The sequence below is a fragment of the Hemiscyllium ocellatum genome, chromosome 36 (genome assembly GCF_020745735.1).
Source record: "Hemiscyllium ocellatum isolate sHemOce1 chromosome 36, sHemOce1.pat.X.cur, whole genome shotgun sequence".
Classification (NCBI taxonomy): Eukaryota; Metazoa; Chordata; class Chondrichthyes; order Orectolobiformes; family Hemiscylliidae; genus Hemiscyllium; species Hemiscyllium ocellatum.
The window spans coordinates 37729571-37742039 of record NC_083436.1 but is presented as its reverse complement, the minus strand read 5'-3'; the positions used below and the strand labels follow the sequence as shown (position 1 = coordinate 37742039).

Genomic DNA, 12469 nt, shown 5'->3' with positions numbered 1-12469 from the left:
CAGAGCTTTTAGTTTGGCAAATAGGAGAACTTAATTGTAGAGACGACAAAAAGTAAGTTTTCTGACACTGGGTTTTGACTTTATGTTGTGGGGAGTTTTGACCAGGAGCCTGGTTAACACTTCTTCCTCAAACAGCAATGCAACATTAGATGTTCGATTCATTGTCATATTGCTGTCTGTGGGGCCTTGCTATGCGCAGACTAACCACATGCTTCTTAAAGCAACTTAAACATGGCATCTTCTTTAACTATACGTGACATATTTCTGAAATGTTGCAACCTTTCTTATGACATCCATGATGCAAATCTGTGCTGATCTGGTTTCTGCATTTCCAAATTGGAATATGAAGACACTTCAAAAATTAATCCATCGGCAGGAAAACACTTCGTAACTCTGAGGTTGTGAAAGGAACAGTGTACAAATGCCAATCTTTCTTTGGGAGGCTATTTGGTGTGTGGAATATGAGAGCTTGTGTTCTGATAGAATCCAAACATCAGACAGCACACTTTGGATTTTCACAAGCAAGTATCCACGGAATCACAGAATTGATATTTTGCAGAAGCAGCCCATTAAGCCCATCATGTCTGCACCACTTCTCTGAATGATCATCACTTTGCATCATTCCTGTGCTCTTTCTCCAGAACCTGCATATTACTTCTATGAAATTAATTGTCCAAAGTGATCTTGAATGCCGTAATTGAACCTGCCTCTACCTCACCTCCAAGCAGCGCATGCCATTTTTGAACCACTTGAGAAAAAGTTCTTTCCCACATCACATTTACTTCTTTCATAAAACATTTTAAATCTGTGGCCTATCCTTTTTTTAAAATTTACTCACAGATGTCAGCATCTGTGGTAAGGCCAATATTTATTGCCCATCCCCAGTTAAGAGTCAACCACATTTCTGTCAGTCTGGAGTCACATGTAGGCCAGACCAGATAAGAATAGCATTTTCCTTCTCTTAAGGACATTAGGAAAATAGGTGTTGGTCTTTAGTCATTAGTTTGCCTGATAATTTCACTCTGGTGGTAATGATGATGACATAATAATGTCGCTACACAATTAATCTAGAGACCCAGGTTAACGTTTATGGAGCATGGGTTCAAATTCCACCATTGGTAGATCTTGCAATTTGAATTCAGTTATAAGCTTGCCCAGTGATGATTGTTGTAAAAAAACCCTCTGGTTCACTAAAGTCATTTAGGGAAGGAAATCTGCCACCTCACGGCAATGTGGTTGACTTTTAATTGGTCTCTATGCAATAAGGGATGGGCAACAAGTCCTGGCCTAGCCAGTGATAGCCAGATTTCATGAATTATTTTAAAGAAAAGACAAAGCTGGCTATGACCTGCAGATATGGCTGAATATAAACCAAACCACTTGAGCAAGATGTGCAGATCTACATTTATATTTTTAAAAATGTACACTTTTGTGGAAATAAGATTTTGAAAATTTTCATAGTGCAGAGGAGAGGTAGAAAAGCATAATTCCCAACAAAATTATTTTTTTCAACGACTGTTTATCAATTCCTTTAAACTCAAAATATATATCTGTTTATGACAAATAAGAATTTTAATTTGTGGTCATTTAATTTCAAGGGTCAGACAATTTGAATAAATGACATGGTCATTTAATTTCAAGGGTCAGACAGTTTGAATAAATGACAAAAAAGACTCTTAAGTGCAAGTTCCCAGATCAGAATCAGATGAATCAACATGATCTAGTAATTGCTTTCTGCTTTTACTTGCAGTAATATTATAGAATTTTCTTTGTATAATTGTGAAAAAGTAGAAAAGGAAAATGAGGGCAACTAAATTGACAGATATGTTAGGAAAATTAAGAGAAGTGGGGTCAAAAGATTTGGATGTCCTGGCATGTTGGCTTTGTGTATCTTTGGAAGGCAGTGGAAGTTGCCTACTTGAGAAGTACATAGGATGAGGGCACTTAGGCAACTCTAAAGGACTGGATCAAAAGTCTTGATCAATGTTTTTAATTCACAGATGTGCTCTTTGGTCAGATCGCAGTGTTCCTGGTTGTTCAGTTGTCGGTACACTTCCTTGCACTAATTTGTTCTGTTCTGAAGATACACAAAGTCTTCATTTTTTCAGCAGCAGTTGGAGTGGGAGGAGCAACAGCTAGGACCAGAGAAGTTAAATGGCATAGGGACAAGAAAATTAGGGAAGGTAACTTTAAAATATAAAATATAAAAACTTACCTTGGTGGAGTGAACACTGAGCAGGATCAGACTGCTAGGTAAGTGAGGCTTTTAAAGGAGCAGCAGAGGGAGAGGCTACAGCGAGATGCAGAGGCTCTTGGGTATATGTTTGGGCAGCGGCTGAATCCCGTGACACTACACATGCAGTGTCTCCCACCCACCCTCCTCTTCGAAACAAAAAAATAAGGATTCTCATGTGTTGGTAAGATAAGGCGTTTCAGTTGATATTTCTTGTGATTCATGAGATTGATTAAAAGTTTACTATTAATTGGTTAACTGAATAAGTCCGCTGAGAAGTACTAGAAATTATTTAAATAATAAATTTGTATAAATCAATTAAATAAGTAGAGATTGCTGGACAGGTGATATGCTGTAGCTGTATGGTGTAGGAGCTGACTGATCCCATTGTGAATGGCAGTGACAACATCTGCACTAAGTATTGGTTGCTGGAAGAACTCCGGATCAGAATTGATCTGGAATCTGAGCTTCAAACACAGCGGCACATCCGGGATGGGGAGAGTTAACCTAGTCGCCTTGTTTCAGGAGGCAGTCACACCCGGTAGATTAAGTAATTCAAATTCAGTTAGTAATCAGGGACAAGAGGATGTGACTGTAAGTGAGGCAGGTAGGGGGATTCTTAGTTCAGGAGTGGAGAAACCACAGCTCTTGAACTTGTCCAACAGATATGGTGCAGAAGGTCATTCAAGAGGGGAGAGCAATAAGACAAGTAGTTGTTGTAGGGATTCTGTAATTAGGGGGACAGATAATATTCTATGCAAGCCAGATCAGGAGTCCCGAATGGTATGTTGCCTGCCTGGTGCCAGGGTGCAGGACATCTCGACCAGCTTGAAAGGATATTGGAGCAGAAGAGAGAAGATCCAGTTGTTGTGGCCCACGTTGGCACTAACAACATAGGCAAGGCTAGGAAGGAGGACCTGTTTGGAGAGTATCAAGCACTAGGAAGGAAATTGAAGGACTGGTCCTCGAGAGTCATAATCTCTGCGTTACTGCCTGAGCCATGTGTTAAATGGCATAGGGACAAGAAAATTAGGGAAGTAAACATGTGACTAAGAGATTGGCATGGGAAAGAGGGATTCCATTTCATGGGACAATGGCATCAGTTTTGGAATCAGGGCAATCTGTACAGATGGGATGGTCTCCACTTGAACTGGTCTGGAACCAGTGTTCTAGTGAAAAGGACAAATAGGGTGGTCACTAGGACTCTAAACTTGTGAGTCGGGGAAGGGATAGGGAAAGCAACAAGGAGTATGGAGTCAAGTTGAAAAATAAGCTGCAGGTTAGCATGTATGCAGGGTTTAAGTTCAAGGCAGACTAGGAATGAAGCAAAAAGGAAGGATAACTTAGGAAATATTACTAGAGATGTTGTAAATCATGAAGATAAGAAAATTAGCATTAAGGCGCTTTACCTGAATGTTACAAATGCTACGAGCAAAGTAGATGAATTAATGGCACAAGTCATCATGAATGATTATGATGTGGTAGGCATCACAGAGACATGGTTGCAGGGATTTCAGAACTGGCAGTGAGACATCCAAGGGGCGACAAACTTATCTAAAAGACAGGGAAGTGGGCAGAGGGGGCGGGGTTGCCTTGTTAGTTAAGAATGGAATGAAATCTATGGCACTGAATGACATAGGGTCAGATGATGTGGAGTCTGTGTGGGTGGAGTTGAGGAACCACAAAGGCTAAAAAAACACCCATAATGGGAGTTATGTACAGATCTCCCAGTAGTGATCAGGACCAAGAGTGGAAGATGTACCAGGAAATAGGTAGGGCATGTTAGCAAGGCAAGGTCACAGTGATCATGCGGGACTTCAATATGTAAATGGACTGGGTGAATAATGTTACCAGTGGATCATGGGTAACATTCATGGAATTCATGGAATGTTTACAGGATGGCTTTTTGGAACAGCTGGTGATAGATCCCACAAGGGAGCAGGCTATTTTGGACTTAGTGCAATGTAATGAGCCAGGCTTTAAAAAAGATCTAAAAGTAAGGGAACACTTAGGAGGTAGCGATCGTGATATGGTAGAGTTCAGTCTGCAGTTTGAAAGAAAGTGGGCAAAATCGGATGTAATGATGTGACACTTCGAGGTAATTACAAGGGCATGAGAGAAGAACTGGTGAAAATTGACTGGAAGCAAAGCCTAGTGGGGAAGACAGTAGAGCAACAATGGCAGGAGTTCTGGATGTAATTGAGGACACAGTACAGAGGTTCATCCCAAAGAAAAGAACGATTATCCGGGTAGGGATTAGACATCTATGCCTGACAAAGGAAATCAGGAAATGTATCAAAGAAAAAGAAAGCGCCTATAAAGTGGCCAAGAGCACTGGGAAATCAGAAGATTGGGAAGACTACAAAAACAAACAGCGGATAACAAAGAGAGAAAGAAAGAAGGAGAGGATCAAATATGAAGGTAAGCTAGCCAAGAATATTAGAAATGATAGTAAAAGTTTTTCTCAATACATAAGAAACAAATGAGAGGCAAAACTAGAAATTGGGCACTCCAAATTGATGCAGGAAGGCTAGTGCTAGGAGATGAAGAAAGAGCTGAAGAACTCAATAAGTAGTTTGTGTCAATCTTCACAGTGGAAGACATGAGTGGTATCCCAACAATTAAGGAGAGTCGGGGGCAGAGTTGAGTATGGTAGCCATTACAAAAGATAAAGTGCTAGAAAAGCTAAAAAGTCTAAAAATTGATAAATCTAGTGGCCTCGATGGGCTACATGCTAGAGTTCTGAGGGAGATGGCAGAGGAAATAGCTGAGGCATTGGTTATAATCTTTCAAAAATCACTGGAGTCAGGGAAAGTCCCAGATGATTGGAAAGTCGCGGTTGTAACTGCCTTGTTCAAGAAAGAATCAAGAAAAAAGCTGGAAAATTATAGGCCAATTAGCCTAACCTCGGTTGTAGGTAAAATTCTAGAATCCATCGTTAACGATGAGTTTTCTAAATTCTTGAAAGTGCAGGGTCAGATTAGAACAAATCAGCATGGTTTTAGTAAGAGGAGGTCGGGCCTGACAAACCTGTTAGAATTCTTTGAAGAGGTAACACACAGGTTAGATCAGGGAAACCTAGTGGATGTTAGCTATCTAGACTTCCAAAAGGCCTTTGATAAGGTGCCTCAAGGGAGGCTGCTGAGTAAGGTGAGGGCTCCTGGTATTCGAGGTGAGCTACTGGCATGAATTGGGGATTGGCTGTCTGACAGAAGGCAGAGAGGTGGGATAAAAGGTTCTTTTTCAGAATGGCAGTTGGTGACAAGTGGAGTCCCAAAGGGTTCAGTGTTGGAGCCGTAGCTGTTCACTTTACGTATTAATCACTGGAAGAAGGGATTGGGAGCATTATGGCAAAGTTCGCCAATGTCATGAAGTTAGGCGGACAGACAGGTAGTACTAAGGATTCCGGATTAGTGGTGCTGGAAGAGCACAGCAGTTCAGGCAGCATCCAAAGTGCAGCGAAATCGATGTTTCGGGCAAAAGCCCTTCATCAGGAACTGCCCAAACTGCTGTGCTCTTCCAGCACCACTAATCCGGAATCTGGTTTCCAGCATCTGCAGTCATTGTTTTTATCAGGTAGTACTAAGGAGATGAGGAGGCCGCACAAAGATTTAGACAGCATAGGAAAATGGTCCAGGAAATGGCTGATGAAATTCAACATGAGAAAATGAGAGGTCTTGCACTTAGGAAAAAGTGGACTATTTCCTAAATGAGAAAATTCATAAAGCTAAAGTGCAAAGGGACCTCAGTGTGCTAGTTCAGGATTTTCTAAAAGTTGACTTGCAGGTTGAGTCAAGAAAGCAAATGTAATGTTGTCATTTATCTCAAGAGGGTTGGAATATAAAAGCAGTGATGTGCTTCTGAGACTTTATATAGCTCTTGTTAGGCCTGATTTAGAATACTGTGTCCAATTTTGGGCCCCACACCTCAGGAAGGACATACTGGCACTGGAGGATTGTCCAGCAGAGATTCACACGAATGATCCTTGGAATGGTAGGCTTAACATACGATGAATGGCTGAGGATCCTGAGATTGTATTCATTAGAGTTTAGAAGGTTGAGGGGAGATCTAATAGAAACTTATAAGATAATGCATGGCTTAGAAAGGGTGGACACTGGGAATTTGTTTCCATTATGCAAGGAGACTAGGACCCGTGGGCACAGTCTCAGAATTAGAGGGGGTCAACTTAGAACAGAAATGAGGAGACATTTTTTCAGCCAGAGAGAGTGTTGGGCCTGTGGAATTCATTGCCACGTAACAGAGTTGAAGCCGGGACGTTGAATGTCTTCAAGGCAGAAATTGATAAATTCTAGATCTTGCAAGGAATTAAGGGCTACAGGGACAGTGTGGGTAAGTGGAGTTGGAATGCCCACCAACCATGATTAAGTGGCAGAGTGAACTCAATGGGCCAAATGGCCTTACTTCCACTCCTATGTCTTATGGTCTTATGGACACACCAGGACGTCCCATCATATCAGGCAATGGAACCCTGTGTGAGAACCTCTCTGGCTCTGCCGAAGGCATCTTGAAACCCATTGTACAGGGGTCCCCCACTACAGATTTATTACAGAAACACAGCACCCATGGACCAGTGGTTCTGTTCGCCGAGCTGGAAGTTTTTGTTGCAAACGTTTCGTCCCCTGGCTAGGCGACATCATCAGTGCTTTGGAGCCTCCTGCGAAGCGCTTCTTTGATGTTTCTTCCGGTATTTATAGTGGTCTGTCCTTGCCGCTTCCGGGTGTCAGTTTCAGCTGTCCGCTGTAGTGGTTGGTATATTGGGTCCAGGTCGATGTGTTTGTTGATGGAGTTTGTGGATGAATGCCATACCTCTAGGAATTCCCTGGCTGTTCTGTGTCTGGCTTGCCCTATGATAGTAGCGTTTTCCCAGTCAAATTCATGTTGCTTGTTGTCTGCGTGTGTGGCTACTAGGGATAGCTGGTCATGTCGTTTCGTGGCTAGTTGATGTTCATGTACGCGGATTGTTAGCTGTCTTTCTGTTTGTCCTATATAGTGTTTTGTGCAGTCCTTGCATGGTATTTTGTAAACTACATTAGTTTTGCTCATGTTGGGTATTGGGTCCTTTGTTCTAGTGAGTTGTTGTCTGAGCGTGGCTGTTGGTTTGTGTGCCGTTATGAGTCCTAAGGGTCGCAGTAGTCTGGCGGTCAGTTCTGAAACGCTCCTGATGTATGGTAGTGTGGCTAGTCCTTTTGGTTGTGGCATGTCCTCATTCCGTGGTCTGTCTCTTAGGCATCTGTTGATAAAGTTGCGCGGGTATCCGTTTTTGGCGAGTACCTTGTATAGGTGTTCCTCTTCCTCTTTTTGCAGTTCTGGTGTACTACAGTGTGTTGTGGCCCTTTTGAATAGTGTCCTGATGCAGCTTCGTTTGTGTGTGTTGGGGTGGTTACTTTCATAGTTTAGGACTTGGTCTGTGTGTGTTGTTTTCCTGTGTACCCTTGTGGTGAATTCTCCGTTCGGTGTTCTCTGTACTATCACGTCTAGGAATGGGAGTTGGCTATCCTTTTCTTCTTCTCTCGTGAATCGGATTCCTGTGAGTGTGGCGTTGATGATCTGGTAGTAAAAAATGAGGTCTGCAGATGCTGGAGATCACAGCTGCAAATGTGTTGCTGGTCAAAGCACAGCAGGTTAGGCAGCATCTCAGGAATAGAGAATTCAACGTTTCGAGCATAAGCCCTTCATCAGGAATAAGAGAGAGAGAGCCAAGCAGGCTGAGATAAAAGGTAGGGAGGAGGGACTAGGGGGAGGGGCGATGGAGGTGGGATAGGTGGAAGGAGGTCAAGGTGAGGGTGATAGGCCGGAGTGGGGTGGGGGCGGAGAGGTCAGGAAGAGGATTGCAGGTTAGGAGGGCGGTGCTGAGTTGAGGGAACCGACTGAGACAAGGTGGGGGGAGGGGAAATGAGGAAGCTGGAGAAATCTGAATTCATACCTTGTGGTTGGAGGGTTCCCAGGCGGAAGATGAGGCGCTCCTCCTCCAGCCGTCGTGTAGTTGTGTTCTGCCGGTGGAGGAGTCCGAGGACCTGCATGTCCTCGGTGGAGTGGGAGGGGGAGTTAAAGTGTTGAGCCACGGGGTGATTGGGTTGGTTGGTTCGGGCGGCCCAGAGGTGTTCTCTGAAGCGTTCCGCAAGTAAGCGGCCTGTCTCACCAATATAGAGGAGGCCACATCGGGTGCAGCGGATGCAATAGATGATGTGTGTGGAGGTACAGGTGAACTTGTGGCGGATATGGAAGGATCCCTTGGGGCCTTGGAGGGAAGTGAGTGTGGAGGTGTGGGCGCAAGTTTTACATTTCCTGCGGTTGCAGGGGAAGGTGCCGGGGGTGGAGGTTGGGTTGGTGGGGGGTGTGGATCTGACAAGGGAGTCACGAAGGGAGTGGTCCTTGCGGAACGCTGATAGGGGAGGGGAGGGAAATATATCCTTGGTGGTGGGGTCCGTTTGGAGGTGGCGGAAATGGCGGCGGATAATACGTTGTATGCGCAGGTTGGTGGGGTGGTAGGTGAGAACCAGTGGGGTTCTGTCTTGGTGGCGGTTGGAGGAGCGGGGCTCAAGGGCGGAGGAGCGGGAAGTGGAGGAGATGCGGTGGAGGGCATCGTCGATCACGTCTGGGGGGAATCTGCGGTCCTTGAAGAAGGAGGCCATCTGGGTTGTGCGGTGTTGGAATTGGTCCTCCTGGGAGCAGATGCGGCGGAGACGAAGGAATTGGGAATATGGGATGGCGTTTTTACAGGGGGCAGGGTGGGAGGAGGTGTAGTCCAGGTAGCTGTGGGAGTCAGTCGGTTTATAATAGATGTCTGTGTTGAGTCGGTCGCCCGAGATAGAAATGGAAAGGTCTAGGAAGGGGAGGGAGGAGTCTGAGACAGTCCAGGTGAATTTCAGGTCGGGATGGAAGGTGTTAGTAAAGTTGATGAACTGTTCAACCTCCTCGTGGGAGCACGAGGCAGCGCCGATACAGTCATCGATGTAGCGGAGGAAAAGGTGGGGGGTGGTGCCAGTGTAGTTGCGGAAGATGGACTGTTCCACGTATCCTACGAAGAGGCAGGCATAGCTGGGGCCCATGCGGGTGCCCATGGCAACTCCTTTAGTTTGGAGGAAGTGGGAGGATTGAAAAGAGAAGTTATTCAGGGTGAGGACCAGTTCAGTCAGTCGAAGGAGGGTGTCAGTGGAAGGGTACTGGTTAGTGCGGCGGGAAAGGAAGAAGCGGAGGGCTTTGAGTCCTTCGTGATGGGGGATGGAGGTGTACAGGGACTGGATGTCCATAGTGAAAATAAGGCGTTGGGGACCGGGGAAGCGAAAATCCTGGAGGAGGTGGAGTGCGTGGGTGGTGTCCCGAACGTAGGTGGGGAGTTCTTGGACTAAAGGGGACAGGACCGTGTCGAGGTATTGGGAGATGAGTTCGGTGGGGCAGGAGCAGGCTGAGACAATGGGTCGGCCGGGGCAGGCAGGTTTGTGGATTTTGGGCAGGAGGTGTGTATTTTCTATTTCCGTGTTTTTGATGATTACAAACGTGTCATCGACATATCTGACCCAGAGTTTGGGTTGAATTTGTGGTAGGGCTGTTTGTTCTAACCTTTGCATAACTGCTTCTGCTATGAGTCCCGAGATTGGTGATCCCATGGGTGTTCCGTTGATTTGTTTGTATATCTGGTTGTTGAATGTAAAGTGTGTAGTGAGGCACAAGTCCAGTAGTTTAAGTATGCCATCTTTGTTGATAGGTTCCGCCTCCTGTTTTCTGTTCTGTATGTCCAGTAGGTTGGCTATTGTTTCTCTGGCTAGGGTTTTGTCAATCGAAGTGAACAGTGCCGTTACGTCGAATGAGATCATGGTTTCTTCTTTGTCTATGTGTGTATTCCTGATGACGTCCAAGAATTCCTGTGTTGATTGTATGGAGTGTTTGGATCTGCTGACCAGGTGTTTCAGTTTCTGTTGTAGTTCTTTGGCCAGTTTGTATGATGGTGTCTCTGGTAGTGATACTATGGGTCTGAGTGGGATGTCTGGTTTGTGTACTTTAGGTAGTCCATAGAATCTGGGGGTGTTGTTGCTTTCAGGTTTCATTCTTTGTAGGTCAGCTTTGGTTATCTATCCGTTTTTTTGTAGATTCCTTAGTGTGTTATTTATTCTATTGGTGAGTTGTGGTGTGGGGTCAGATTCCTTCATTTGGTAAGTGTTGGTATCTGTGAGTAGTTGTTGTGCTTTTTTGACGTAATCTGATTTATCTAGGATGACCGTCATTCTGCCTTTATCTGCTGGTAGTATGATTATGTTCTTATCGTTTCTTAGTGCTTTCAGTGCTTCCCTCTCCTTGGTGTTGAGGTTATGTGTTTGTCTTTTTCTTATCATCATAGGTACGACCGTTTGTCTCACTGTTTGTTGTGTCTCTTCTGTCAGTCCATTGTTCCTGAGTGTGCATTCTAGTGCAGCTAGGAAGTCTGCTGTCTTGGCATCCCTGTGGTTGTAGTTGAGTCCCTTGGCCAGTATAGTTCTTTCCATGTCTGTGAGCTGTCTGTGGGAGAGGTTTTTAATCCAGGTGTGTGTTGTAGTGTCCTTTTTTTGTGTGTTAGTTTGGCCATTTTTTCTTTTAGTGCCGTTTTTTTGCGGTGTGTTGTCCTGTTCTGTCCTATAGTGACAGCCTGTTCTATGGCCCGGGTCCATTCATGATTAGTGGTTTTTGAAACGTTTGCAACAAAAACTTCCAGCTCGGCGAACAGAACCACAACAACGAGCACCCGAGCTACAAATCTTCGCACAAACCTTGAACCCATGGACCAGTCAAACTGGGAACATTCCTTGTCACAACCGATGTTTCAGCACTTTACATCAGCGTCCCCCACAATGACGGCATCATGGCAACAGCCACAGTACTCAATATGAACAACCTCCAAGTACCGTCCTACAACTCAACCGCTTCAAACCGACCACGACATTTTCACCTTTGACAACCAGTTCTTCATCCACACATACAGAACAGCCATGAAGACCAAATCTGCATCCCAAACACCAACATTTTCATGTACAGGTTCGAACAAGACTTCTTCTCTACGCAGGACCTCCAACCAACACTATATATCAGATATGCAGATGACATTGGCTTCCCCTGGACGCATGGTGAGGAGTCACTGAAACAACCACACAGGGATATCAGAGTTTCATCCCACCTCACCATGTACTATTCTCTAGAATCTGTCTCATTTTTGGGCACATGCATCTCCAACAAGGATGGGCACCTCAGCACCTCACTCTACGCAAACCTACAAATAACCTCATGATACTATTCTTCTCTAGTTTCCACCCTAAACATATTAAAACAGCCATCCCCTAAGGACAAGCCCTAAGCATACACAGGATCTATTCAGATGAGGAGGAACATGACAACACTTGGAAGTACTCAAGGATGCCCTCATAAGAATGGAATACGATGCTGAACTCATCGATTACCACTTCCGACGAGCCACAGTGAGAAACCGTAATGATCTCCTCAGGAGACAGATACGGGCTGCAACCAATAGGATACTCTTCATTGTCCAGTACTGCCAGGGAGCTGAAAAACTATGCCATGTTCCTTGCAGCCTGCAACACATTATCAATGAGGATGAGAACCTCGCCAAGACCTTCCTCACGCTTCCACTTTTTGCCTTGAAACAACCACTAAACCTCAAACAGATCATTATTCGCAGCAACATGCTTGGCTTTCAGGACAACACCATACAACCCTGTCATGGTAGATGCTGCAAGACTGTTAGTGTCGACATTGATATAACCATTACACGCGGGGACACAATCCACTATGTAGGCAGCAAGTACTCACGTGACTTGGCCAACGTTGTCTATCTCATATGCTGCAGATAAGCATACCCTGAGGCATGGTACATTGGCGAGACAAAGCAGAGGTTGTTGCAACAGATGAATGGACACAACACAACAATTACTAGCCAGGAGTGTACCCTCCCAGTCGGGGAACACTTCAGCAGTCCTGGACATTTGACCTTGCATCTTCAGGTTTCATCCTCCAAGGCGAGCTTCAGGACAGGCAATAACGCAAAGTGGCTGAGCAGATGATGATAGCCAAGTTCAGTACCCATGGTGATGGCTGCAACCTGAGCCTTGGATTCATGTCACACTACAGGTGACCCCACTGCACTGAAAACACACACACACACACACACACACATTCCTACAGAGCCACACACCCACGCAGACCCTCTCTTATATGCTCTCACCGTCTCAC

The 12469-nt window shown here is 45.0% G+C and overlaps 1 protein-coding gene across 1 annotated transcript in view; it reads right to left on the bottom strand.

The window, feature by feature from the left end:
• ccser1 (coiled-coil serine-rich protein 1) overlaps positions 1-12469 on the bottom strand; it is a 1124107-nt gene that overhangs the window by 858322 nt on the left and 253316 nt on the right. The window lies entirely within an intron of this gene.